Source organism: Triturus cristatus, chromosome 7, assembly GCF_964204655.1.
Source record: "Triturus cristatus chromosome 7, aTriCri1.1, whole genome shotgun sequence".
Classification (NCBI taxonomy): Eukaryota; Metazoa; Chordata; class Amphibia; order Caudata; family Salamandridae; genus Triturus; species Triturus cristatus.
The window spans coordinates 1,878,448,405-1,878,472,774 of NC_140590.1; the positions used below are offsets into that span (position 1 = coordinate 1,878,448,405).

Consider the following 24,370-nt stretch of genomic DNA (forward strand, 5'->3'; position numbering starts at 1 on the left):
GCGGTTACTTGCCCGTTGGCTAGAGACTCCCCCGAAGACTTTCCAACCAACTTCAAGGGCTCTCCTGGTTGCTCCGGGCCTGCCCTCACTTACCCTCGCTGGGTAAGTCCATCAGACCTTGCTGGTCTGCACCATTGACTATCTCCAGTCCACACGAGACTTACAGTTGCCAAGGCTTGTTGGCTCCAATCTGGTTGCCGACACCGTCATCAGCTGCAGACGTCGTGGGACACTGCGAATCCAGATGCTGGTCATCGTCGAGACCTCCTGGACCTCGTGAGCGAAGAGACAAATCACCATTGATGACCTGCAGCGATGCGACATCAGTGGTCACCCATCCTGCTGGCCACCGGTCACTGGCAAGTGACTTTGAACACTGTCCCCTCAATTTTCAGGTCCTCTTCATCTTCAATCCACCTTCGGATTCCAGCGGACACCTCTCCAGTCGTCTCAAGCAGCAAGTCTTCATTGCTCTCCATTGAAAACAGCATCGCGACCCGACACCAAAAGACACCTATGCACCCGGCTTCCCTGGGTGAGGTAACTCGTGCACTCCGGTACCCAAGTGTGTGTTGGCCCTCGAAATACTTACCCTGTAAGTGGCTTGCTTGTTGACTTCTTCGAAGTGCCCTAAAACTTTAAAATAGAAACCGCGACTTGCTCCATTGTAACCTATAGGAAACCCGCTGCTGTGTTTAGACACTGCACGCATCTCCCATGGGCTTGTTACTTACCGGCTAACACTGCAGTAGTGAAGCCCCAGTGATTCCCAAGGCCCTAGGCTTTGTCATTTTGCAAGTCGACTTTGTTAACCCATTTTTTTAGTATATGGTCTGGTACGCCCCTAGGGCTTCAGCCATATTTGTGCTCAATTTATTGAAAACTGTTGACATTTGAATGTGTACCTGGCTTCTAATCTCATTAAGAGATTAGTAGAGTGGGTCTAGAAATAAATACATATATATACCTGTCTGGTGTCCTTTTCATTTGGTAATTCAAGAGATTATAAGGTAAAACAAGCTGCTTTACATTCCTCAGACTTAGCCTGAAGGCTGCTCTCCGCAGCTACCACTAGGATAGCTTTCTTTAAAAGGTTGTCTTTAAACCTATCTACCATAAGAGTCGAATTGGACTGGTGCAAGGTGGCCACTAGAACTAGTGACCAGCATATGCCAGGCCAACTTCTCACAGGGGCTTAGAGGACGTGCCCAAGAAAAGAGATAGCAAGGGCTTGTGATCAGTGGTCACCATGAACGGCTTGTCATACACACAGAGGTGAAAGTGGCGACACCCCGCGTGTATGGCAATGGCCTCCTTATCGATTTGCGAATATCTTTGCCCAGTGTCCCTGAGCGAGCGGCTCGCAAAGGCTACCGGAGCCCAATCGTCTTCAGTTTTGCGGCGTTGCATTAGTACTGCTCCCAGTCCTTTCGGGCCGGCATCGACGGCAACCAGTGTCATCTTGTGTGGATCAAAGAACGCCAGGGTGGTAGCTGCTGAGAGTGCATCTTTGATGTCTTGGAATGCATTGGCTTGGGCTTCACCCCAGGTCCAGGGAACAGAGTCCTTGGTGAGATCCCTCAGTGGTTGGGTGAGGGTCGTGAGGTCTCGATTGAAGCATCCACAATAATATCCCATACCAAGAAAGCTGCGGACTTCAGTGACATTGGTCGGTGCTGGAGCATTCTTAATATCTCGGACCTTGTCTGGGTCCGGGTTCACCCCTTCAGCCGAAAAGATATATCCGAAGAATTGCAGTTTCATTTTGAGGAATTCGCATTTCTCTCGGTGGAGCGCGAGTCCAGCGGTTAGTATTCTCTCGAGTACTTGAACTAGTCGGGAGTTGTGTTCAGGGATGGATTGGCATGTATCATGGTATCGTCACTTATATTGATGACTCCAGGGATGTCCATGATTAGATTGTGGATTACATTTTGGAAGACATCCGCCACGCTGGAGATCCCGAAGCTCAACCGGGTGTACCTCCGTAGTCCGACATGGGTGGAGAATGTCGTGATATTCTGGGAGGCCTGGTCCAAGACGAGCTGGTGGTAACCAGACCGTAGATCTAGCTTCGAGAACCAGCACGCCCCTGCCATTTCTCCAATCAAATCATCAATGGTCGGGGTGATGTATTGCTCCATTTTGATGGAAGCATTAGGCAGTCTTATATCGACACATTCTTACAGCCCCAGGCTGCTTAGGTTTGTGTGTGACAACTATTGGGGAGACCCATGGCATGGGTCCCGTGACCCTCTCGATAATGCCAGCTTGATCAGTTCTTGTTCGACCAGCGGACGTAGGTGAAAAGCCACTCGACGATGCCGTAGTGCCACAGGTTGCACCGTCGGGTCTAAGTGTAGGTGTATTTCTTTACCTGTGCATTTTCCAATCCCCTCAAATACTGACTCAAAGTCTGTGAGTATGGTCTGAACCGACTTCTGATATATCCCAAAAGCGAAGGTCACAATGCCTAGGTCTTCCGCTGCTCTGCATCCCAGAAGCATACCCTGCCCATCTTCGGTGACGTACACCATGGCGGTGATCGCTCGGGTCCCATGTGTCACGGTCGTCTTTAATTTCTCGCATTTTCAGAGGCTTGTCCTGGCCATAGGCGAAGAATGTGATCACGGTCAATTGTAGTGGGGGCGCCGGGTGCAGAGTTCCGCCATCAGGTTTATGGTGGCTCCCATGTCCACGGCAGTCGTGTGTTGTGCTGCCCAACCTGAATTTGACATTGAGGAACCAGACAGCGTCGACTAGTCGCCGTTCCAATCATGTGTACCTTTGCACAGCTCATTACTCCTCTTCATCATCGTCCATGTCACTGGTGTCGCCTCTTCCTTCAGGTATTAGGTTGACTGTCGGCGTGGGTTTCCGGTATTTTTTCGAGCGGCTTACCTTCTCGAAATGGCCACATCCGGTGCATCGCTTGCCTCTTGCTGGGCATTCAGCTGCCTTGTGAGGCGGTCCCCCACAATAGCCACAGTTGCGCTGGTGCGCCTGCGAGGTGTTTACTGACTGTTGGTGAGTCGGTGTGTGTGTTTGGTCACCACCGCGTTTACCGGGTGACTGCAATGCTGCCTCCATGTGAGCGGCTCTGGCTTTAGACAGTTCTTTCGTGCGCCCGAGGGTCAGGATGTCCGCCAGTGGCTTGCCAGACTCTTCTAGGATCTGTACACGGAGTTTCGCCGAGGTACACCCCTGGATTATTTGCCCTCTAATTTCATCAGTCTCGTCCCTGTACCCACATGTGGATGCTAGGTTTTTGAGTCGAGCGTGGAAGGTATCAAGCGACTCCTCGGGTAGATGTCTGGGCTGGCAAAAGACGAATCTCTCGTAATCCTGGTTGGCCATGAGTTCAAAGTGGCCATTTAGGGCGTTGATGAGCGCAAGGTGCGTTTAGGGCGTGGCCTCTATGAGTGTCTTTGCCCCCTAGATGGAGTAACATGGCCCTCTTCTGGTCTTTGCGGACTTTGATGGCTTCAAAGAGGGCGAGAGAGAGGGGAAAGAGGGCGAGAGAGAGGGGAAAGAGGGCGAGAGGGAGGGAGAGGGAGGGAGTGAGAGAGGGAGTGGGAGTGGGAGTGGGAGAGGGAGAGGGAGAGGGAGAGGGAGAGGGAGAGGGAGAGGGAGAGGGAGAGGGAGAGGGAGAGGGAGAGGGAGAGGGGGAGGGAGAGGGGGAGGGAGAGGGGGAGGGAGAGGGGGAGGGAGAGGGGGAGGGAGAGGGGGAGGGAGAGGGGGAGGGGGAGGGAGAGGGGGAGGGGGAGGGAGAGGGGGAGGGGGAGGGAGAGGGGGAGAGAGGGGGAGGGGGAGGGGGAGAGAGAGGGAGAGGGAGGGGGAGAGAGAGGGAGGGGGAGGGGGAGGGGGAGAGAGGGGGAGGGGGAGGGGGAGGGGGAGAGAGGGGGAGGGAGAGGGAGAGGGAGAGGGGGAGGGGGAGAGGGAGGGGGAGAGGGAGGGGGAGGGGGAGGGAGAGGGAGAGGGAGAGGGAGAGGGAGAGGGAGAGGGAGAGGGAGAGGGAGAGGGAGAGGGAGAGGGAGAGGGAGAGGGAGAGGGAGAGGGAGAGGGAGAGGGAGAGGGAGAGGGAGAGGGAGAGGGAGAGGGAGAGGGAGAGGGAGAGTGAGAGTGAGAGATGGGGGGGAGGGAGAGGGAGGCGGGAGAAAGGGGAGTGAGAGGAGAGAGTCTGCCGCTGCTCATGTCCTGGTGCATTTAGCACTATGTTCTTAGCACAAAATGCATCCTCCTGCCCATTTTGGATCAAGAAAATAGTGCTAAATGCTCAATTTCACTTCTTACTCAGTTATGTATAATCCCACCCCTAATTTACACCAAATCAAAACGAGCATTGGTAAAGTCATATAAAGTGTTCTGTGTATAGTGGGGGAGGATTTTACACTGTACCCATCTGGCAGTGAGTCAGCAGGGGGGGGGGGAGGGTGGGGGGACCAGCCCTCGGACGTCCTGGGTGGGGGCAAGGGGAAGGTTGGGGGGCGGGGGGGCAAAGGCAAGGGCCCGGCAAAGGCGGCAGGGGGGTACGGTAGAGGGCGGGAGGCCCCGGGCTCCTCCCGTGGTGTGGGGCACGGGCACAAAGGGGAGTGCAAGGGTGCGGCCGGGTGGGAGGACAGGTGGGAGGGGATGTCGTTGGAGGAGCGTATCCGGGAACAGCGCAGGATAATTGAGGAGACTGAGCGCAGGTGGGAGGAGAGGTGTGCGGCCAGGGAGGGGAGGGGCTTTGCCAGGGACTGCGTGGTCGGGGCATCGGTGCGCGGGCGGAGTGAGGGTCCGGTGGAGGGGCGTGGTCGGTGGGTGTGGGGTAGACGAGTCAGGAACTGGCTTGACGTCTCAGAGACCTGGTGGCGCTGGGGCCCCCTCGGACTATGGCGGTCCCGGGGTGGGGGGGGGGGCGGGGGTTTCCAAGTCAACGACGATTGCTGGTAGAGGCCAGGGTGGGCCGGCGGGGTGCATGACGGCCTCCAAACGCCGGGGCGAAGCAGCAGGGGGGTCCGCGGCGGCCTGCCCTCCATCGCGGGAGCGGGCATAGTCGTCGCCGGAATGCGAGTTTGTGCAGGGTGCGGAAGGAAAAGGTGTGAAGCAAGTGATGAGTGAGGTACAGACGGTGCAGTGTGAGGGCGACTTTGAGGAAGAGCTGGATTACGAGTCGGAGAGTGAGGAGTTGGAGGAGGGTGAACTGCGTGAGGTGCAGGTGGTGAAGGGGAAGGCGGCAACCCGAAAGTTTGGTGTTTTACAGGCGCCAAAGGTCGGCTGTAGCGGGATGCAAGCAGAAAGGAGGAAAGTCCCCGTGTCCGGAGGACGGGTGCAGGAGGTGCCAGGCCACATTGCAGGTGAGGGAGCTTGGTGGGGGGCGTGGGAAGGGTGGGGGGGACAAGGTGAGTCGGAAGAAGACTTGTAGGTCAGTGGGGGTAGGGGATGGCTCAGTGTGGGAGGCGGGAGCGCCAGCGAAGCAGGCGGCGGTGGGGGGGGGGGGGGGGAGGCAAGCGGCTGGTGGGGGCCGGCGTCCAGACGGACAAGGTGGGGGAGACTGACGGGAAGGAGGAAGGGGGTGAGAAGCACAAAAAGAAGCTGCCGTACATGGGCCTGGCGATGCCTTTGGGGTCGCATTTGTCGGAAAAGACTAGGACGAGGATTTGGAAGCACGAATATGTGGACGTGTTCAAGTTGTTGCACAGGGAAATACAGGCTAAGGAGAGTTCGAAGGAAGAGGAGTGGGAATTGACAAGACGACCGCGGGTGCCGGTGAATATGGAAAATTGGACGTCGGCCTTTCTGATTTACGCGAGCATTTATTGCGAAAAGCATCAGGACAGGGCTATCGCGTTATTGAAATATATGGATATTATCCGCAAAGTGCAGATGCACTTGGAGGTTTCGCTTTGGCTTAGCTATGACGAGGAGTTTCGGGCCCGGATCAGTGTTAATCCTGATAAGCCCTGGGGAGAGGTGGACCAGGAGTTGTGGGTACAGTGGATGTCTTCGACGCAATCGTCTGCGTCCACACATACGGCCAGTGGGCTCCCGGTGACTTATCGGCCTTTTCAGTCACGTCCCGCCCAAACTGGGGCGGGGGGCGGACAAAGTGGCATCGGGGGAGGGGAGGGGGGGGGGGGGAGGAGGACAGGCTTCCACTGCAGGCGCAGCGGGACAGTCAGCCAAGAGCGGGGAAGCCACCACTGGGGCCTGTTGGAACTTTAACAAGGGCTTCTGCACCCGCCACCCTTGTAAGTTCAAGCACGAGTGTTCTAAGTGTGGAGGGCGGCACCCGGTCACACAATGTTTTACGCTGGCCACTCCCTCTGAGCAGTGGCGGATTACCAAAGGTAGAGGACAGGCTGGACCAAAGGGCTCCTACGCCAGTTAGGGTGGAGGCCATGGGTCCATGGCTCTCCCGTTATCCTGACAGGGAAGCGGCACTGAAGCTGTACTGGGGTTTCACAGAAGGGTTTCGGGTGGGGTATCAGGGAGAGCAGATGGGCGGAGAATTTGAGGTCAGCGACGGATTTGCCGGAGGTGGTGGGGCCAAAATTGCAGAAGGAAGTAATGGAGGGGAGGATTGCCGGCCCGTTTGACACGTGGCCGATGCCCGAGCTCATCATCTCCCCTTTGGGGGTGGTACCGAAAAAGGAACAGGGGGAGTTTCGCCTGATCCACCACTTGTCGTGGCCGGAGGGGTCGTCTGTGAATGATCTTCATTGCGGAGGCAGATTCCAGGGTACTGTATGCGTCTGTGGGTGATGCGATTGAGCTGGTGAGGGTTTGTGGCAAGGGGGCGGAATTGGCTAAGTGTGACATCAAGTCGGCTTTTCGCCTCCTGCCCATTCACCTGGCAGACTTTCCGTTGCTGGGGATGCAGTTTGGGGGGGGCAATCTTCGTGGACAAGGTTTTGTCCATGGGTTGTGCGGTATCCTGTGCTTTGTTCGAAACTTTGTTCGTTCTTGCAGTGGGCCTTCACGGACAGATCGGGGCACCGGCTGGTGTCCCACTATTTGGATGACTTCTTGTTTGTTGGGCGCGGGCAGTCGGGCGAGTGTGGGGACGCTTTGCGCCAATTCCAGCACCTGGCTTGTGATTTTGGGGTTCCTTTGGCGCCGGAAAAGACGGCCGGGCCCAGTTGTTGTCTGTCGTTTTTGGGGATTGAATTGGACTGTCGCGTGGGTGGCGCAATTGCCCCGGCGGAAGGCGGAGGAGATGCAGGATTTTTTGCTACAGGTGGTGGAGCAGCGAAAGATTGATTTGAGGTCCGTGCAGCGGTTGTTGGGCTTGTTGAATTTCGCGTGTCGCGGGCTGGCAGGACGTTTTGCAGGCGGTTGGGTCTGGCCATGTCCGGGGCGGTGCTTCCCCATCACAGAGTGTGGATTTCCATGGGCGTTCGGGCGGACCTGCGGATCTGGAACGGGTTTCTGAGCGACTTCAATGGGGTATCGTTGGATTTTGTGGATGACAACATGGTGTGGCAGGTGCAAATCTTTTCGGATGCGGCTGGGGCACAAGGTTTTGGCGTTTTCTGGGACAGGAGGTGGTGTGCGGAGCAGTGGCCGGCGCACTGGTTGTCACAGGGCAGGAGCATTGCGTTTTTGGAGTTCTTTCCGTTGGTGGTCGCGCTGCAGGTGTGGGGATCGGAATTTCAGAACAGATCAGTGTTGTTCCATGTGGACAACCGGACGGTGGTTGACCTGGTGAATGGGCAGAGGGCAAAGGATTTGCGGGTGCTGTGCTTGCTGTGAAGTTTTATGCTGCTGTGTCTGCGTTTCAATGTGCTGTTTCGCACGAAGCATGTGCCGGGCACTAGCAATGACATTGCGGATGCATTGTCTCGTTCGCAGTGGCAGCATTTCAGGAGGTTGGCGCCAGGAGCAGAGGTTGTCAAGACCAAAGGTGCCGGAGGGTATCTGGAGCTGGGGGGAGTGAGAGTGGTAGAGCTGGTTGAGAGGTCTGTGGCGGATTCCACGAGGCGTGCGTGTCGTTTGGCTTGGGCTGAGTGGGGTGCCTCTTTGGGGTGGTCGAAGGATGCTTGGCGTATGTCGCAGGCAGACTGTGAGGGGGGGTGATGAGGTACATTTTGCACTGTATGGACAGGGGGTTGTCCCAAGTTACGATTGCAGGGAAGCTAGCGGGGATTTCTTTCTATGGCATGGTTTATTTGGGGTTTGATCCAGCACGGAGTGAGTTGCTGGGTAGGATGTTGAAGGGTTGGGGTAGGGTGCGGGAAGCTATTACGTTTGAGTTGCTGTTGGACATATTGGGGGAATTGGGTTCCTGTTATGACATGGTTGAGTTGGCGCTGTTTCGGTTGTGCATGACGTGGATGTTCTTTGGGGCATTCCGGGTTTCGGAGTTGTGGGGGGCTAGAGGTGCTCCGGGTAGGGGGTTTGAGGATGTTCAAATGGATGGGGTGTGTCTGGGTATCTGGCTGGGGTGGTCCAAAACAGACCAGGCTGGCAGGGGGAAATGGGTGTGGTTGTGTGAGTCGGGAGGGGCAGGAGCTTGTCCGGTACAAGAATGGAGAACTTTCTGCGGGCAGGTGGGCAGGACAGAAGGAGAGATATTTTGTCATGCTTCCGGGAAGAGGGTTACGGCTTTTCAGCTGCTGGCAGTGTTGCGGATGACGGTGAGGCACCTGGGTAGGGACCCGGCGGGGTATGGGACGCACTCTTTTCGGATTGGCGCGGCGACTGCGGCGGCTCGGCTGGGGTGGTCCTGGGACAAGATCAGACGGATTGGTAGGTGGAGGTCGCACTGTTGCGAGTGGTACGTGAGGAAGTAGAGCGGCGTGGTGCTTAGGGGCGCGACGGCTGCTGGAGCGGTTCTGTTCTGTTTCGTGTTCCAATTTCTTTTTTCTCTCCGTAGGTTGTGTTGGGGGTCCGGAAGCCAAGACGGTTACCCGGATCGTTGGACATTCATTTGTGCATTGGGCCTCCAAGTATTCCGACAGGCAGGTGTACGGTCGTAGCCTGGGCCTGTGAAGCAGCCATCACGAGGTACATTGGTGGGGCAAGAGTGGGATGCGCTGGGGTGAGCTATTGCCCTGGCTGACAAAGAAAATTTCGCAGAGGGATTGTCCGGATTTGCTCATCATCCATCTGGGGGAGAATGACCTGGTGAAACAATCGGGGGTGGCATTGCTTTACTTGATGCAAAGGGACTTGGAGGCTTTGAAACGCAATCTGGCTGGTGCCTGCATTGTAGGGACGGAGTTCATCCCTCGTCAGATCTGGAGGGGGGCATTGAAGCCCGCAGCGGTGGAACGAGCACGAAGGAAGTTGAATAGGGCAATGCGGGTGTTTTGTGAGAACATTGGGATCAAAGTGCTGGCGCACACTGGACTGCGGCTCGAGGAGCCCCTGCTTTTTAGAGACGATGGAGTGCACCTTTCGCACATAGGCAATGCGTACTACATGATGGAGTTGAGGGATGTCATCAGCGGGTTATGGAACAAGTCTATTTGGTGTCGGAGAGAGTGAGGGCGAAAGGTGCACTGGAATGGGGTGGGGCAGGTAACCGCCCTCCAGGGGTTCCCTGGTTGGCGGATTTGGGAGGGGGGAGGAGTCCATGACGGGCATACTCACCCTTCCGGGGAGGGGGGATACTGGTGAAAGGTGGGGGTGCGTCATACCAGGTTACGATGGATGGAAATGATGGAGGAGGTTGGAAGAGAAGTGAGGAAGCGAATGGGATAAGCAAGGAGGTTGCTGTGTGAAGTGGGATGGAGTAGTTGGGAGTATGGAAGGATGAGAGTTATGTGGTTGGGGAGTTTGTTTAAGGTTTGGTTATGGTTGTCCAACCCTGTCCTAATAAATGGCCTTTTACGTTAATACCTTGCGTGGAGTGATTATTCCGCGATGGCTCTCAACGTAAGCAAGTATCGCTGCATGCGTCATGGATAAGTTGCCCGAGATCCCATTTTCCATAGCCAAGTTCTCATGATCCATGAGCGCTCTGGCATTGAAGCGTGCCCCCGCTGTAGTGACTCCTCCCTCAGACCAGCTGCAGGGGTTACATTTTGTAATTAAACCTGTGGGTGTAGGAATACCTAGTAATGGGGTGTTGTTTGAATATGGGGTACGCTGGTGTGTTTGCTGCAGCACTTTCCTCCAGTACGCAAGTGCTGTGCACTGCAGCGTCGAGGCATCCTCTGGGGGTCTTGCAGCGAGGCAGCAGGAGGGTGTGTAGCACCCCATGGTTGATGTCCTGGGCCGTATATCCCAGTTTGTGCAGGTTACGTCCTGCCAGCCAGTACGATAGCCACTGTAGTTGGCCAACATAGCGGTCTGCGCGGCGGTCAGGTGCACCCAATCCCCCTTTGTCTGTCTCCAATGTGTCTGACCTAAAGAGCTTTGAGTCAAGCTCCTGCCAGAGCAACAGCTCAACAACAAAGGGCCCGACTCCTGCAGCTCGACAACAAAGGGCCCGGCTCCCGACAACAAAGGGCCCGGCTCCCGCAGCTCGACAACAAAGCTCCTAGCTCCCGACAACAAAGGGCCCGGCTCCCGCAGCTCGACAACAAAGCTCCTGCGGCTAGACAACGAAGGGCCCGGCCCCAGCGGCTTGAGGGACAACTACTCCCAGCTGTCTTAGAGCGAAGGCACTCTTTTTGAGGAAGCACACAGCTTTGACCAGATCAGAATCTGTGCTCCGGTCAACCACCATCAGGGCGGAGTCACAGTCCCTCTGTAGCACTCGTAAAGCTTTCTGATCACACCATGACTTGCAACAGCTGTACTGTCAATCGAGACCTAACAAACGTGGCATAAACCAATAGGCTTGGCTTTCATTGAATATGTGCACCCACTGACATTATTACATTAGTGCACTTACACAACCAACTCATAACATATGCAAGATAAAAAGAATAAAAGTAGAGCATAAAAGGAAATATGCTGTGACTTAACAGGACAAGCATGTATTTGTAATAAAAATATAAAAGTAAACAGCACCGGTGGCCATCTTGCAATTGTATTGTACATGGTGTCTCTTTGTTTTCAATGCGGTGGCCATCTTGGAATGGTAAAACAGTGAAACTACAGACAATACCGTCCCACTCATTTCATATCATTGCAGCAAAGACAAAATATATAAAAATAATAAGACAAGGAAAGAAAAATGGAAAACTGATGGAGCGGCCCACCGGTCCCGATGCTGAAGAGCGCTCATTCGCAGGTGATCAGAAAAGGCGATGCAGCCAGTGTCTGACCCGCTGCCCCCCGCTGAATGTTATCGTGTATGCAAGCGCAGTGGCCCCGTTGAATGGTCTCTATACTGCCCTTATGTGACCGCATAGCTCTAGATTGTGTTCCATTTCTCCATATACATTTACTTTACAAGATCCTGGCAGGCAAGTAACCCTGTCAGTCCAACGAGATCCGAGGAAGAGAGATCACAGTGCAAATCTTCTACCCCCTGAGGTAATAAACACCAACAGCAGGAGATCCGGTGAGATTTCATGGACCAACATACAGGCCTGCAGGCTTAACACAGAAAAACATGGATCCGCCCTTAAAGGCTCATCGGCTTTAACAGACCTGAGGCGCAATAAATAAACGAAGCGGATTGCCTTCCTTGTAATCTTTATAAAAACGGGTCAGAACGATGGCCACCGGCAAAGCTTTTCCCAATGTACCGATCCCGCCTGCAGCCTTGATCACCGACGTGGCACCATAACCAACTTCGATCTACAGGCTTTGCACACGCGTTCCCATGGGGCAACATCAGGTACACTGCAATGAAGTTACAAGGGTGTTCCACATCAGTGCTCAACACCATATAACCTACCTGCTAAGAGGGCGTAGTAAAGCTAACCACAGACTATATCTACCATCCCCGCGGTTTGTTGGAGGACGTCACCAACACCAAGCCCCTTGCCTACCATGGCCATCTGTGAGACTGCATTTAACAAAACACCTGCCTACAGGCTTTGGCCACATAGTAATAAATGTTAAACGTCTCTTGTCTCCAGCATACACAAGACAGGTGCTATGGCTTTTCATAATAAAGAGGTCAAACCTATGAAATCGAACATAACTTTCCCCAATGAACCACTAAGGTTGGTCACCTTTTCCATTGGCCGACACCAAAACTAGGGGCGGGTGAAATATTCTGTTCCGTCGGCGGAACTGGTGACATTTTGCCAACTCCAAGTTACTCGGACAAATTCCGTCAGTCGCTGTGTGGCAGAATTGTTTCTCGCGCGCAGCTCCAGAACAGTAAATGTGAGAGCGAGATCTGGCGTCTTCTAGCGCAATTTCTTGTTAGGACGACATCCAGTGAGATTCTTCGGTCGCGACCATTGGCGGTCAGAAGGCTGCCGATCAAGTAGAAAATATACTCATGCGGAAGCGAATTCAACGAGTAGCTAAACTCTGCGGCACGCCAATGGTGCCCCTCGCGCCGATTTTTCTGCTCGGAACGCACTCGCGATGCTAAAATCACAGCGCGAGCACCGTATATGCAATTTCCGCCCATTGGTGGATCGCCGAGTTTTTATGTAAATCCCAGAATTCTGCAGCGCAGTCAAATCCCGCGAGTTCCGCCCACCCCTACCCAAACCAACGCCGGCCTACTGAAGTGTGCATTTACTAGGAACCATCAGACATACAGAAATGTACACAATAACAGTAGGCAAAACAATATACAACTCCTCTGAAAGGGCCAAACAAGGATTACCACAATGAAAACGCCCTCCCCTAAAGGTTACTCACAGGCGATGAACACAAACCCCCGGCTTCGACCGGAATCTGATCGAAAGTACAACGGTTCCTCGATCAAGTAAACCTTTTCTGGGGGCCAAACAATGTGCCAGGGCCTCACTGTAGAATACATTTACACAAAAACTTATGTAACAAGAAAAAGCTATATTCAGATTGTGTGAATAAAATGCACACAGACAATTGCTTAATGATAATCGAGTGTGTGCTGCATGTGATGTTGCTGTACAAGTGACCAGTGAAATGGGGATGTGCACAGCGGAGAGAGTTTTATTAATCAGGCACAATACTGCAAGACTGCCAGACTCAAACGACGGCTCAAGACCTGGGGTCGTATTATTTACATTTTCAGTCAGTAGAGTGAGCACATCAACGTTTCGACCCAAGAGGTTAATTGGGTCTTCAGCAGGACACCACCATGGTAGCATCCTCTTATTTGCACAGAAAATGTTTGTGTACAAACTGGACCAACTTCCAGTGATCAAATTTCCGAACACCACATGATCTCATGCACATCTAATGTGCCTCCATCAGCACGATCCGACGAACGCTGCCGCCGCAGTGCACGATGCCGCCAGTCTCAAGACTCAAGATGGATGCACACTAGATGCGGATCCCATGAGCAGCAGCTTCACAGACTTCCTGTCCATCAGTAACTGTACCACAGAACGTGCGACACTGGTTAATCTGTGAATGAGTACCTGTTCACCAGTAACTGAACCACAGATACTCGTTGGTTACTCTGTGAATGAGTACCTGTTCACCAGTAACTACCACACACACTCCTCAGTTTCTCTCCTCCGAGAACCGGCTCTTCGGTAACTGTACCGCAGATACTCGTTGGTTACTCTGTGAATGAGTACCTGTTCACCAGTAACTGAACCACAGATACTCGTTGGTTACTCTGTGAATGGGTACCTGCTCATCAGTAACTGTACCGCAGATACTCGTTGGTTACTCTGTGCATGGGTACCTGCTCATCAGTAACTGTACCACAGATACTCGTTGGTTACTCTCTGAATGAGTACCTGCTCATCAGTAACTGAACCACAGATACTCCTCGGTTACTCTCCTCCGAGAACCGGCTCTTCAGTAACTGTACCACAGATACTCGTTGGTTACTCTGTGAATGAGTACCTGCTCATCAGTAACTGAACCACAGATACTCGTTGGTTACTCTGTGAATGAGTACCTGCTCATCAGTAACTGAACCACAGATACTCGTTGGTTACTCTGTGAATGAGTACCTGCTCATCAGTAACTGTACCACAGATACTCGTTGGTTACTCTGTGAATGAGTACCTGCTCATCAGTAACAACCACAGATACTCGTTGGTTACTCTGTGAATGAGTACCTGCTCATCAGTAACTGTACCGCAGATACTCGTTGGTTACTCTGTGAATGAGTACCTGCTCATCAGTAACTGAACCACAGATACTCGTTGGTTACTCTGTGAATGGGTACCTGCTCATCAGTAACTGTACCGCAGATACTCGTTGGTTACTCTGTGCATGGGTACCTGCTCTTCAGTAACTGTACCACACACACTCCTCGGTTACTCTCCTCCGAGAACCGGCTCTTCAGTAACTGTACCGCAGATACTCGTTGGTTACTCTGTGAATGGGTACCTGCCCATCAGTAATTGTACCACAGAACGTGCGACACTGGTTAATTTGTGAATGGGTACCTGCTCATCAGTAACTGAACCGCAGATACTCGTTGGTTACTCTCTGAATGAGTACCTGTTCACCAGTAACTGAACCACAGATACTCCTCAGTTACTCTCCTCCGAGAACCGGCTCTTCAGTAACTGTACCACAGATACTCGTTGGTTACTCTGTGAATGAGTACCTGCTCATCAGTAACTGAACCACAGATACTCGTTGGTTACTCTGTGAATGAGTACCTGCTCATCAGTAACTGAACCACAGATACTCGTTGGTTACTCTGTGAATGAGTACCTGCTCATCAGTAACTGTACCACAGATACTCGTTGGTTACTCTGTGAATGAGTACCTGCTCATCAGTAACAACCACAGATACTCGTTGGTTACTCTGTGAATGAGTACCTGCTCATCAGTAACTGTACCGCAGATACTCGTTGGTTACTCTGTGAATGGGTACCTGCTCTTCAGTAACTGTACCGCAGATACTCGTTGGTTACTCTGTGAATGAGTACCTGCTCATCAGTAACTGAACCACAGATACTCGTTGGTTACTCTGTGAATGGGTACCTGCTCATCAGTAACTGTACCGCAGATACTCGTTGGTTACTCTGTGCATGGGTACCTGCTCTTCAGTAACTGTACCACACACACTCCTCGGTTACTCTCCTCCGAGAACCGGCTCTTCAGTAACTGTACCGCAGATACTCGTTGGTTACTCTGTGAATGGGTACCTGCCCATCAGTAATTGTACCACAGAACGTGCGACACTGGTTAATTTGTGAATGGGTACCTGCTCATCAGTAACTGAACCGCAGATACTCGTTGGTTACTCTGTGAATGGGTACCTGCTCACCAGTAAATGTACCACAGAATAGTTGCCATGCCCCAGGACAGCTGGCATCAGTTACTGTGCCACAACGCACCTGAAGCTAGAAAGAACAGGGTGATGGATGGATGAATGGTTGAAACAAAGGGAGTAGCCAGGAAATTAAAATACCCCCACTTTGAACCAAAGCTCTTAGAGCACCAAGCAAGTGAAGTAAGTTATCGCCGCCCTTCCCAGAAGAGCTTGCTTCTCTCATCGAAGCATCTACCCATTCATCCTTTCATCCTTCTGTCCATCTACTGATATTCACCATGACCCTCACGTTGTCCTCCATTCAGTCTTTTAGCCAACATTCAGCCTGTCACCATTCTATCCGTCCATCCATCTTCAAACCTATCCAAACATATCCATCCTTTCACTTATCCATTCTCCTTCATCCACCCAATCATCCATCCTTTCACTCATCCATCCATCCATCCTCCCACTCAATCCAGCCTTCCATCACCATTTCACTCATCTATCCACTCTTTGAGCCGTCCATCCACTCATCCATTCACCTTTTCACTCATCCATTCGTCTTTTCATTCAGCCATTCATCTACCCTCCCTATCACTTATTGATCCGTTCTTTCTCTCATCCATCCACCCATTCATTCATTCATTCATTCAACCTTTCACTCATCCAGCCATTTACCCTTTCCCTCATCATCCATCCTTTCACTCACACATCCATCCTTCCATCATCCATGCACCTTTTCACTCACTCATCCATGCATCTATCCATCCACCATTTCACTCACACACCCATCCTTCCTTTCACTTACCCTCCCACCCTTTCACATTAATTAGGAGCCTTGCTCTGCTGAGTTGAAGCCAGAAGAGGCCCTTCAAGCACCCCCCCCCCCTCCCCTCAGCCACTGAGGACGTCTCCGGCCGCATTCCAGTCCATTGTTTTTCTCCCTGTGCCTGGCACCCCTGCGGATCAGAGCCTGCGGCGACGGCTCAGACTGAGTTAAACCCAGAAGGACAGGCCGAGCTCAGGCGCCGTGCAGTACAGCACAGCAGAACACAACGCAGCACAGCACAACACAGCACAGCACAACGCAGCACAGCAGAACACAACACAGCACAGCACAATGCAATACAGCAGAGCACAACACACCACATCAGAACACAACACAACAGAGAACAGCACAGCAGAACACAACACAGCACAATGCAATACAGCAGAGCAGAACAGAGCACAGCACAATGCAATACAGCAGAGCAGAACACGACACAACACAACAGAGAACAGCACAGCAGAACACAACACAGCACAATGCAATACAGCACAGCAGAACACGACACATCACAACACAACAGAGAATAGCACCTGCAGAACACAACACAGCACAGCAGAACACGACACAATACAACAGAGAACAGCACAGCAGAACACAACACAGCACAGCACAATGCAATACAGCAGAGCAGAACACGACATCACAACACAACAGAGAACAGCACAGCAGAACACAACACAGCAGAGCAGAGGGCTGCAGAACTCTGTCTGGGCAGTGCTGTTGTCCAAAAGGGGACGTTATTTAGAGTCCAGTCCAAGTGCTTTTATGGAGGTTAAAAGACCACTATGACCCGAGACTGCCACCAGGGAGGTGCACTTGGGAATCCTCCATGAAAGCGCGGCCCAGACCTCGGAACGCAGCCGGCACAACGCACAATTTACATTGAGAGCGACGTGTGTGAAGAACAAAGCAATTTTCATTTGGCGGCAATTTAACGGTTTAAAGCTTTTAAGGATACATGAATTTTGCACATGTGTAATTATTATCATGACTTTATTGTATTATCTGAAATTTGTATTGGAATGGTTTTAAGTAACTATGCAAATGTAATAAAATTCAAAACAGCACAGTAGGACACAACAGCACAGCTCAGCACAACAGCACACTGCAGCTCAACACAACAGAACAGCACAGTAGAACACAACAGAGAAAAGCATAACTCAACACAGCACAACAGCACACTGCAGCTCAACGCAGAACACAGCGCAAGTGCACACTACAGCTGAATGCAGAACACAACACAGCACGGCTCAGAACAGCACAACATAGCTCAGCACAGTACAGCTCGTCACAACTCACCACAGCACAACTGAACAGTACAGCTCAGCATAACAGCACAGCCCAGCTCAGCCCCCTGGACGTGACTGCCCACAGCACCGCCAGGGCTGCCGGCCCAGGCGCCTCCATGACTCACGCTCACGTGCAGCATTCCTGCTGGTGGAAGGAGCCTCTCCCGGCCCCACAGGCCCAGCTCTGGGGAGACCTCCAGAAACCCCGCAAAGAGTCCACGGGAAGAACAGCGAACAAGCATGGACTGGTCGTCTCGCGGTGCATGCCTTAGGGGGGGGGGGGGGGGGGCAGTCGAGAGGAGGAGACCAGGGAACCCTACTCACTCGGAACCAGGGTCATTCGGGGGGTCCTGTACGGATTCTGGCCATCACGAGCTCAATCGAACAGAAGGGGTTCGTGGATGTCCAAGGGAGAGGAAAACACGTAAAACCCAATCTGAGGTCATCGCAATCGAGATATATGATATATATCAGAATGAAACATGTACAGAAGGATAAGTGCACACATAGTGCAAAAAGTGTCCCCAGTGAAAACGGAAACTACACAAATAGCGACCAACAAAGGGTTTCCGAACTCGCGGTAAAGGCGACAATGAAAGAAGCTACAGACCGGGCGCAGTCAGAGGCTGTGGGACGGATCGCATTGAAAGATCGTCGGCGGCGTTTCGACCCCTGTGATAATAAGGGGGTTTCTTCAGGGCCTATTGACGTAGGACATCTGTGAATGAAGGAAGAGAAGGAGGGCACAAGTGCGGGCACTGGCACAACTGTGTGGTAGTACGGCTCAAAGTGGGGCGGCCTGTACCCGACAAGGGAAGGTCCGTCAGCGTGACATTAGGGCCCCCTGGGGAAGGGTCCGTCAGCGTGACATTAGGGCCCCCTGGGGAAGGGTCCGTCAGCGTGACATTAGGGCCCCCTGGGGAAGGGTCCGTCAGCGTGACATTAGGGCCCCCTGGGGAAGGGTCCGTCAGCGTGACATTAGGGCCCCCTGGGGAAGGGTCCGTCAGCGTGACATTAGGGCCCCCTGGGGAAGGGTCTTTTCAGCGTGACATTAGGGCCCCCTGGGGAAGGGTCTTTTCAGCGTGATATTAGGGCCCCCTGGGGAAGGGTCTGTCAGCGTGACATTAGGGCCCCCTGATTAGGGCCCCCTGGGGAAGGGTCTGGTAAGAGGGTTACTCACATGGGACCCAGCCGGCGCTGTACATGCGGAAGAGGAGGGAAGGAAGTTATGATCGCCGTCTGATGAGGTTCTGTTGTACAAGAGAAAAGAAAAAAGTACCCCAATGAGGGGAGCGGACTACGAGGGGTGAAAGGAGGTGGGCCTCAGAGTTGAAGGAGAAACATACAGCATTCCTGGAAGAACACAGAGGGGGGGGGGGCGTGTATATATATATATATATAAAAAAAAATCTGACATTAAAGGAGTTGTGCATCAGACCAGGAGCGAGCAGCGAGAGACAGCGCCAGCGCCGACAAGCTTCCGCGAGGGACAAGCTTCCGCGAGGGACAGCATCAGCGCCGATTGGCATTAGGTGGGCCTCTGTCTAAATTGGCACCGTGGGCCGAAAGAAGGATGGTCAGTAGAAGGCTTGGATAGCCGTGCCACTCTCTGGTTTCCAGGCCAACATTTGTGAACGACAAAAAAAGTAGTACATTTGCAACATTCAAGGAGTACGTCCGAGGGTGCAGAGTTACTATTGTTTTAGTAAACCGGTCAATGCATATTTAACATCCGGAGCCACAAAATGAACAAGTTAAAACCTCCAAGTAAAATGAAAACAACGAGAATAACCGACAGACAACAGACCCGACTGGGGCCCCCAGACCAACTACCCAAACACCCGCTGAACCTACACGCCTCGGGCCCCCAGACCAACAACCCAAACACCCCGCCGAACCTACACGCCTCGGGCCCCCAGACCAACAACCCAAACACCCGCTGAACCTACACGCCTGCCCGACTCGGGCCCCCAGACCAACAACCCAAACACCCCGCTGAACCTTCACGCCTCGGGCCCCCAGACCAACAACCCAAACACCCGCTGAACCTACACGCCTCGGGCCCCCAGACCAACAACCCAAACACCCGCTGAACCTACACGCCTCGGGCCCCCAGACCAACAACCCAAACACCCCGCTGAACCTACACGCCTGCCCGAATCAGGCCTCCAGACCAACAACCCAAACACCCCGCTGAACCTACACGCCTCGGGCCCCCAGACCAACAACCCAAACACCCGCTGAACCTACACGCCTCGGGCCCCCAGACCAACAACCCAAACACCCCGCTGAACCTACACGCCTCGGGCCCCCAGACCAACAACCCAAACACCCCGCTGAACCTACACGCCTCGGGCCCCCAGACCAACAACCCAAACACCCCGCTGAACCTACACGCCTGCCCGACTCGGGCCCCCAGACCAACAACCCAAACACCCGCTGAACCTACACGCCTCGGGCCCCCAGACCAACAACCCAAACACCCCGCTGAACCTACACGCCTCGGGCCCCCAGACCAACAACCCAAACACGCCGCTGAACCTACACGCCTGCCCGACTCGGGCCCCAGACCAACTACCCAAACACCCCGCTGAACCTTCACGCCTCGGGCCCCCAGACCAACAACCCAAACACCCGCTGAACCTACACGCCTCGGGCCCCCAGACCAACAACCCAAACACCCGCTGAACCTACACGCCTCGGGCCCCCAGACCAACAACCCAAACACCCGCTGAACCTACACGCCTCGGGCCCCCAGACCAACAACCCAAACACCCCGCTGAACCTACACGCCTGCCCGACTCAGGCCTCCAGACCAACAACCCAAACACCCCGCTGAACCTACACGCCTCGGGCCCCCAGACCAACAACCCAAACACCCGCTGAACCTACACGCCTCGGGCCCCCAGACCAACAACCCAAACACCCCGCTGAACCTACACGCCTCGGGCCCCAGACCAACAACCCAAACACCCCGCTGAACCTACACGCCTCGGGCCCCCAGACCAACAACCCAAACACCCCGCTGAACCTACACGCCTGCCCGACTCAGGCCTCCAGACCAACAACCCAAACACCCCGCTGAACCTACACGCCTCGGGCCCCCAGACCAACAACCCAAACACCCGCTGAACCTACACGCCTCGGGCCCCCAGACCAACAACCCAAACACCCCGCTGAACCTACACGCCTCGGGCCCCAGACCAACAACCCAAACACCCCGCTGAACCTACACGCCTCGGGCCCCCAGACCAACAACCCAAACACCCCGCTGAACCTACACGCCTCGGGCCCCCAGACCAACTACCCAAACACCCCGCTGAACCTACATGCCTCGGGCCCCCAGACCAACAACCCAAACACCCGCTGAACCTACACGCCTGCCCGTCCCTCCTGGGCCAGGTAACTCCCCCTCGGAACTCACGACTGCAGTCAAATACAACAGCCGAGAGCCCCCTCTAGACCACTTGTGTTAAATGTATTTTCACTTCCTGTGTGCTTTGGCGTAGAGTAGAGTGGCGAGGTGAAGCGTAGATTGCAGTGGCATAGAGTAAAGTGGCACAGAGTAGATTGTTTTAGAGTAGAGTGTAGTGGGGTATAGTGGATGGCACAGAGTGTAGTGGGGTATAGTGGATGGCACAGAGTGTAGTGGGGTATAGTGGATGGCACAGAGTGTAGTGGGGTATAGTGGATGGCACAGAGTGTAGTGGTGAAGAGTGCAGGGTTGCAGGGTAGAGCGGCGCAGGGTAGAGCGGCGCAGAGTGGAGCGGCGCAGAGTGGAGCGGCGCAGAGTGCAGCGGCGCAGAGTGCAGCGGCGCAGAGTGCAGCGGCGCAGAGTGCAGCGGCGCAGAGTGCAGCGGCGCAGAGTGCAGCGGCGAAGGATGGTAGCACACAGCCATTACAGACAACACATTTTAAATTGAAATGACCGTTCCATTTGCACGGACACACAATTTTACTGCTAAAACTATACAGCGCACAAACGACAATGAGTGGAAATGGCGTCACCTGGTGTATTGATTTGTTTTGATAGTATTAAAATATTTGTTTCCAACACACTTCAGCATCACCCCCAGTCGCCAGATGATTGCCACACAAACCCTCTCGCTTTGAAGTCAGAGAAAGAAGAGTGAACACCAAGCTCCCTCGGAGAGAGAGCGACATTGGACCGGTCTTTGGCTGTTCAGCAAATGTGCGGATGGATTCCTAGACAGCTTCACTGGGGAGGCTTCGATCTAAACTAGAGACAGCAGCACCCCCCCCCCCCACCCACCCCCACTCTTCAGGGCCCCAGATCCAAAGACCAAGCCCAGAAGGCATTTATTTGGGCGGTGGCATACCCAAACACCCCCTTGCACCCAGGGCCCTGTGTCTAGCTGTGGTTGTGTGTCTGGCAGTATGATCACTGTGCAGGATGGGTGAGTGCTGTGTGACGTCATGCTCGCAGTGACCGGCTGACAGGATGCCGCCTCCCTCACTACTGCCATCGAGGGCACCGCAGGAAGTGCGTGGGGGGTGTCTGCAGCGCCCAGAGGCACTCCCTGTATGAGGTGGCGCTCTCCTCAGGGGCGGGGCCTGGGTTACAGAATAAGAGACAAGTGCAGACACGAGAGAGAAAATACAGCAATGAAACAAAGTGGCGAGCTGAATAAATCACTCTGTCAGACCGGCGTGCTCTGGGGGGGCGAGTCCCCAGAACAAGCTTTAAACAGCGGGAGTGTAAGGACGGGGTACGAAAGAGCCTTGTATCCGCACCGAGGGCCACACGAACTCCTGCCTCTCAGGGACCCCGAATCCCTAGGAAGACGGAAGCAGAACCCCCAATCCCTGGTGCCTCTCTCTCCTACATAATGTTCTTCACCCCTCAACCCGGAGCACAAGCCTCCTGAACGCAGGTCTCAGCCCCTTTCCCTGGGGGGTGGGGGGTCACCATCATCCGCGGAGCCGCCGCAGTAATCTTCATCCAACCTGTCCCAACTCCATGCGCCTCAGCAGCCCCCATTCGTGACCTCAGCAGCCCACCCGATCACCAGGCCTCAGCTGCTATGCTTCATAACCTCAGCACCCCCCCTTATGAGCTCAGCAGGCCCCACTCGCTTCATCCAGCCTCAGCAACTTCCCTTCTGGACCATAGCAGCTCACATTCATGACCTCAGTAAGCAGCTCCCCCCCTCGGTCTCAGCAGACCACCCTCTTCATCAGGCCTCAGTAGCTCTCCTACATAATCTCAGCAGCCCCCCCTCTTCATCCAGCCTCAGCAACTTCCCTTCTGGACCATAGCAGCTCACATTCATGACCTCAGTAAGCAGCTCCCCCTCTCGGTCTCAGCACACCACCCTCTTCATCAGGCCTCAGTAGCTCTCCTACATAATCTCAGCAGCCCCCCTCTTCATCCAGCCTCAGCAACTTCCCTTCTGGACCATAGCAGCTCACATTCATGACCTCAGTAAGCAGCTCCCCCTCTCGGTCTCAGCAGACCACCCTCTTCATCAGGCCTCAGCAGCTCTCCTACATAATCTCAGCAGCCCCCCTCTTCATCCAGCTTCAGCAACTTTCCTTCTGGACCATAGCAGCTCACATTCATGACCTCAGTAAGCAGCTCCCCCTCTCGGTCTCAGCAGACCACCCTCTTCATCAGGCCTCAGCAGCTCTCCTACATAATCTCAGCAGCCCCCCTCTTCATCCAGCTTCAGCAACTTTCCTTCTTGGCCATAGCAGCCCCCCCCCTTCTTGGCCTCAGCAGGCCACCCTGTTAATCAAACCTCAGTAGCCCACCTTCAGAATCAAAACAACCCCTGTTCGTCAGGCCTCAGCAGCTCCCCTTCTTCATCCAGCCTCAGCAGGCCAACCCTTCATGATCTCGGCAGGTCTCATCAGGATTTACCCTCTCCGTCCCCAATCCCAGGACCTTGGCATCCACTTGCCCCAGAAAGATGCTAGCCCCCCCCAGGTCCAATCTCTTGTCCTCAGCAGCCACCGTTATTGGTCCTAGCAGTCAGTACTACTCATCAGCTGGTCCACCCTTTGGGCTCGGCATAACCTCCCCCCAACCCCTGATCCCAACAGGTGACCCACCCCCCTCTGTGCACTCAGTAACTCATCTCCCCAGGCCTCGGTCCCCGGGGCATCTCCACCCAATGTCATAGCCTCAACTGTGCCCACCCCCTTGCACGGGCTCCCCTGGGACTCAGCAGCTCCGGCGGGGGGGGGGGGCGGCAGCAGCCCTGGACCCTCCGCAGCACCCAACGTCTCTTAGTAAACACACGTGGCCCCCACAGCGTCGTCACTGAACGGCCCTTTTCTCGTACCTCCCCCCCCCTCCTTACCCCCAGCTGGTTCTACGTTTCCAAAACGTCCAATATATGCGACGTTTTACTTGTTCTCGCCCAATCCAAGTCTGTGAATGTATCGAGACCACATAAAGCGCCTCGACACGGTCTCACAACCCACCAGCGCTACCTACACATGTGAATGCATCTCCTGTGCGCGAGCCGACGCCCCCCCCCCCCTCCTCCTCCGGGGACCCTCAGACCACAGGCCCGGGTACAAACACTGCCTCCTGGTGGTGGGGGCAGTACGGGGGGGCGGCCCATAGCGGCTGGGACTGCAGGGGGCATATTCATACTTCGTGGGCGCAACTTTCACCGCATATAGGACCTGGCAGGAGATAAAGACGGGGCCGCAAGAATTCCCATTGAGAACAAACTGGTTCAAGACCTTTCCCTCAATGTTAATAAAAGCCCCCCCCCGGGGGGGGGGGGGGGGGGCGCAATGCAGGAATGTAAAGGACAGCCCCCGGAATCTGTGCCCGCAGGCCTGTCCCAGGCAGTGTGCAGGGGTGGGGGCGTGATTCTCAAGCTCAGCGATCCCCTCCCCCCCCCCAGATTTCCAATGACCCCGCCTAGCCCCTCCCCCTTCACAAGTTATCAGGGGCGTCAGTTCATTGGCCTACACGGAGGCGGTGGACTACAATTCCCAGCATGCACCGATTTGTAAACTAAAAAGCCACGTCTGGAAACAAGGCGTCCT

At 54.3% G+C, this 24,370-nt stretch overlaps 1 protein-coding gene across 2 annotated transcripts in view; it reads right to left on the reverse strand.

The window, feature by feature from the left end:
- ZYX (zyxin) overlaps nt 1–24,370 on the reverse strand; it is a 158,073-nt gene that overhangs the window by 133,214 nt on the left and 489 nt on the right. The window lies entirely within an intron of this gene.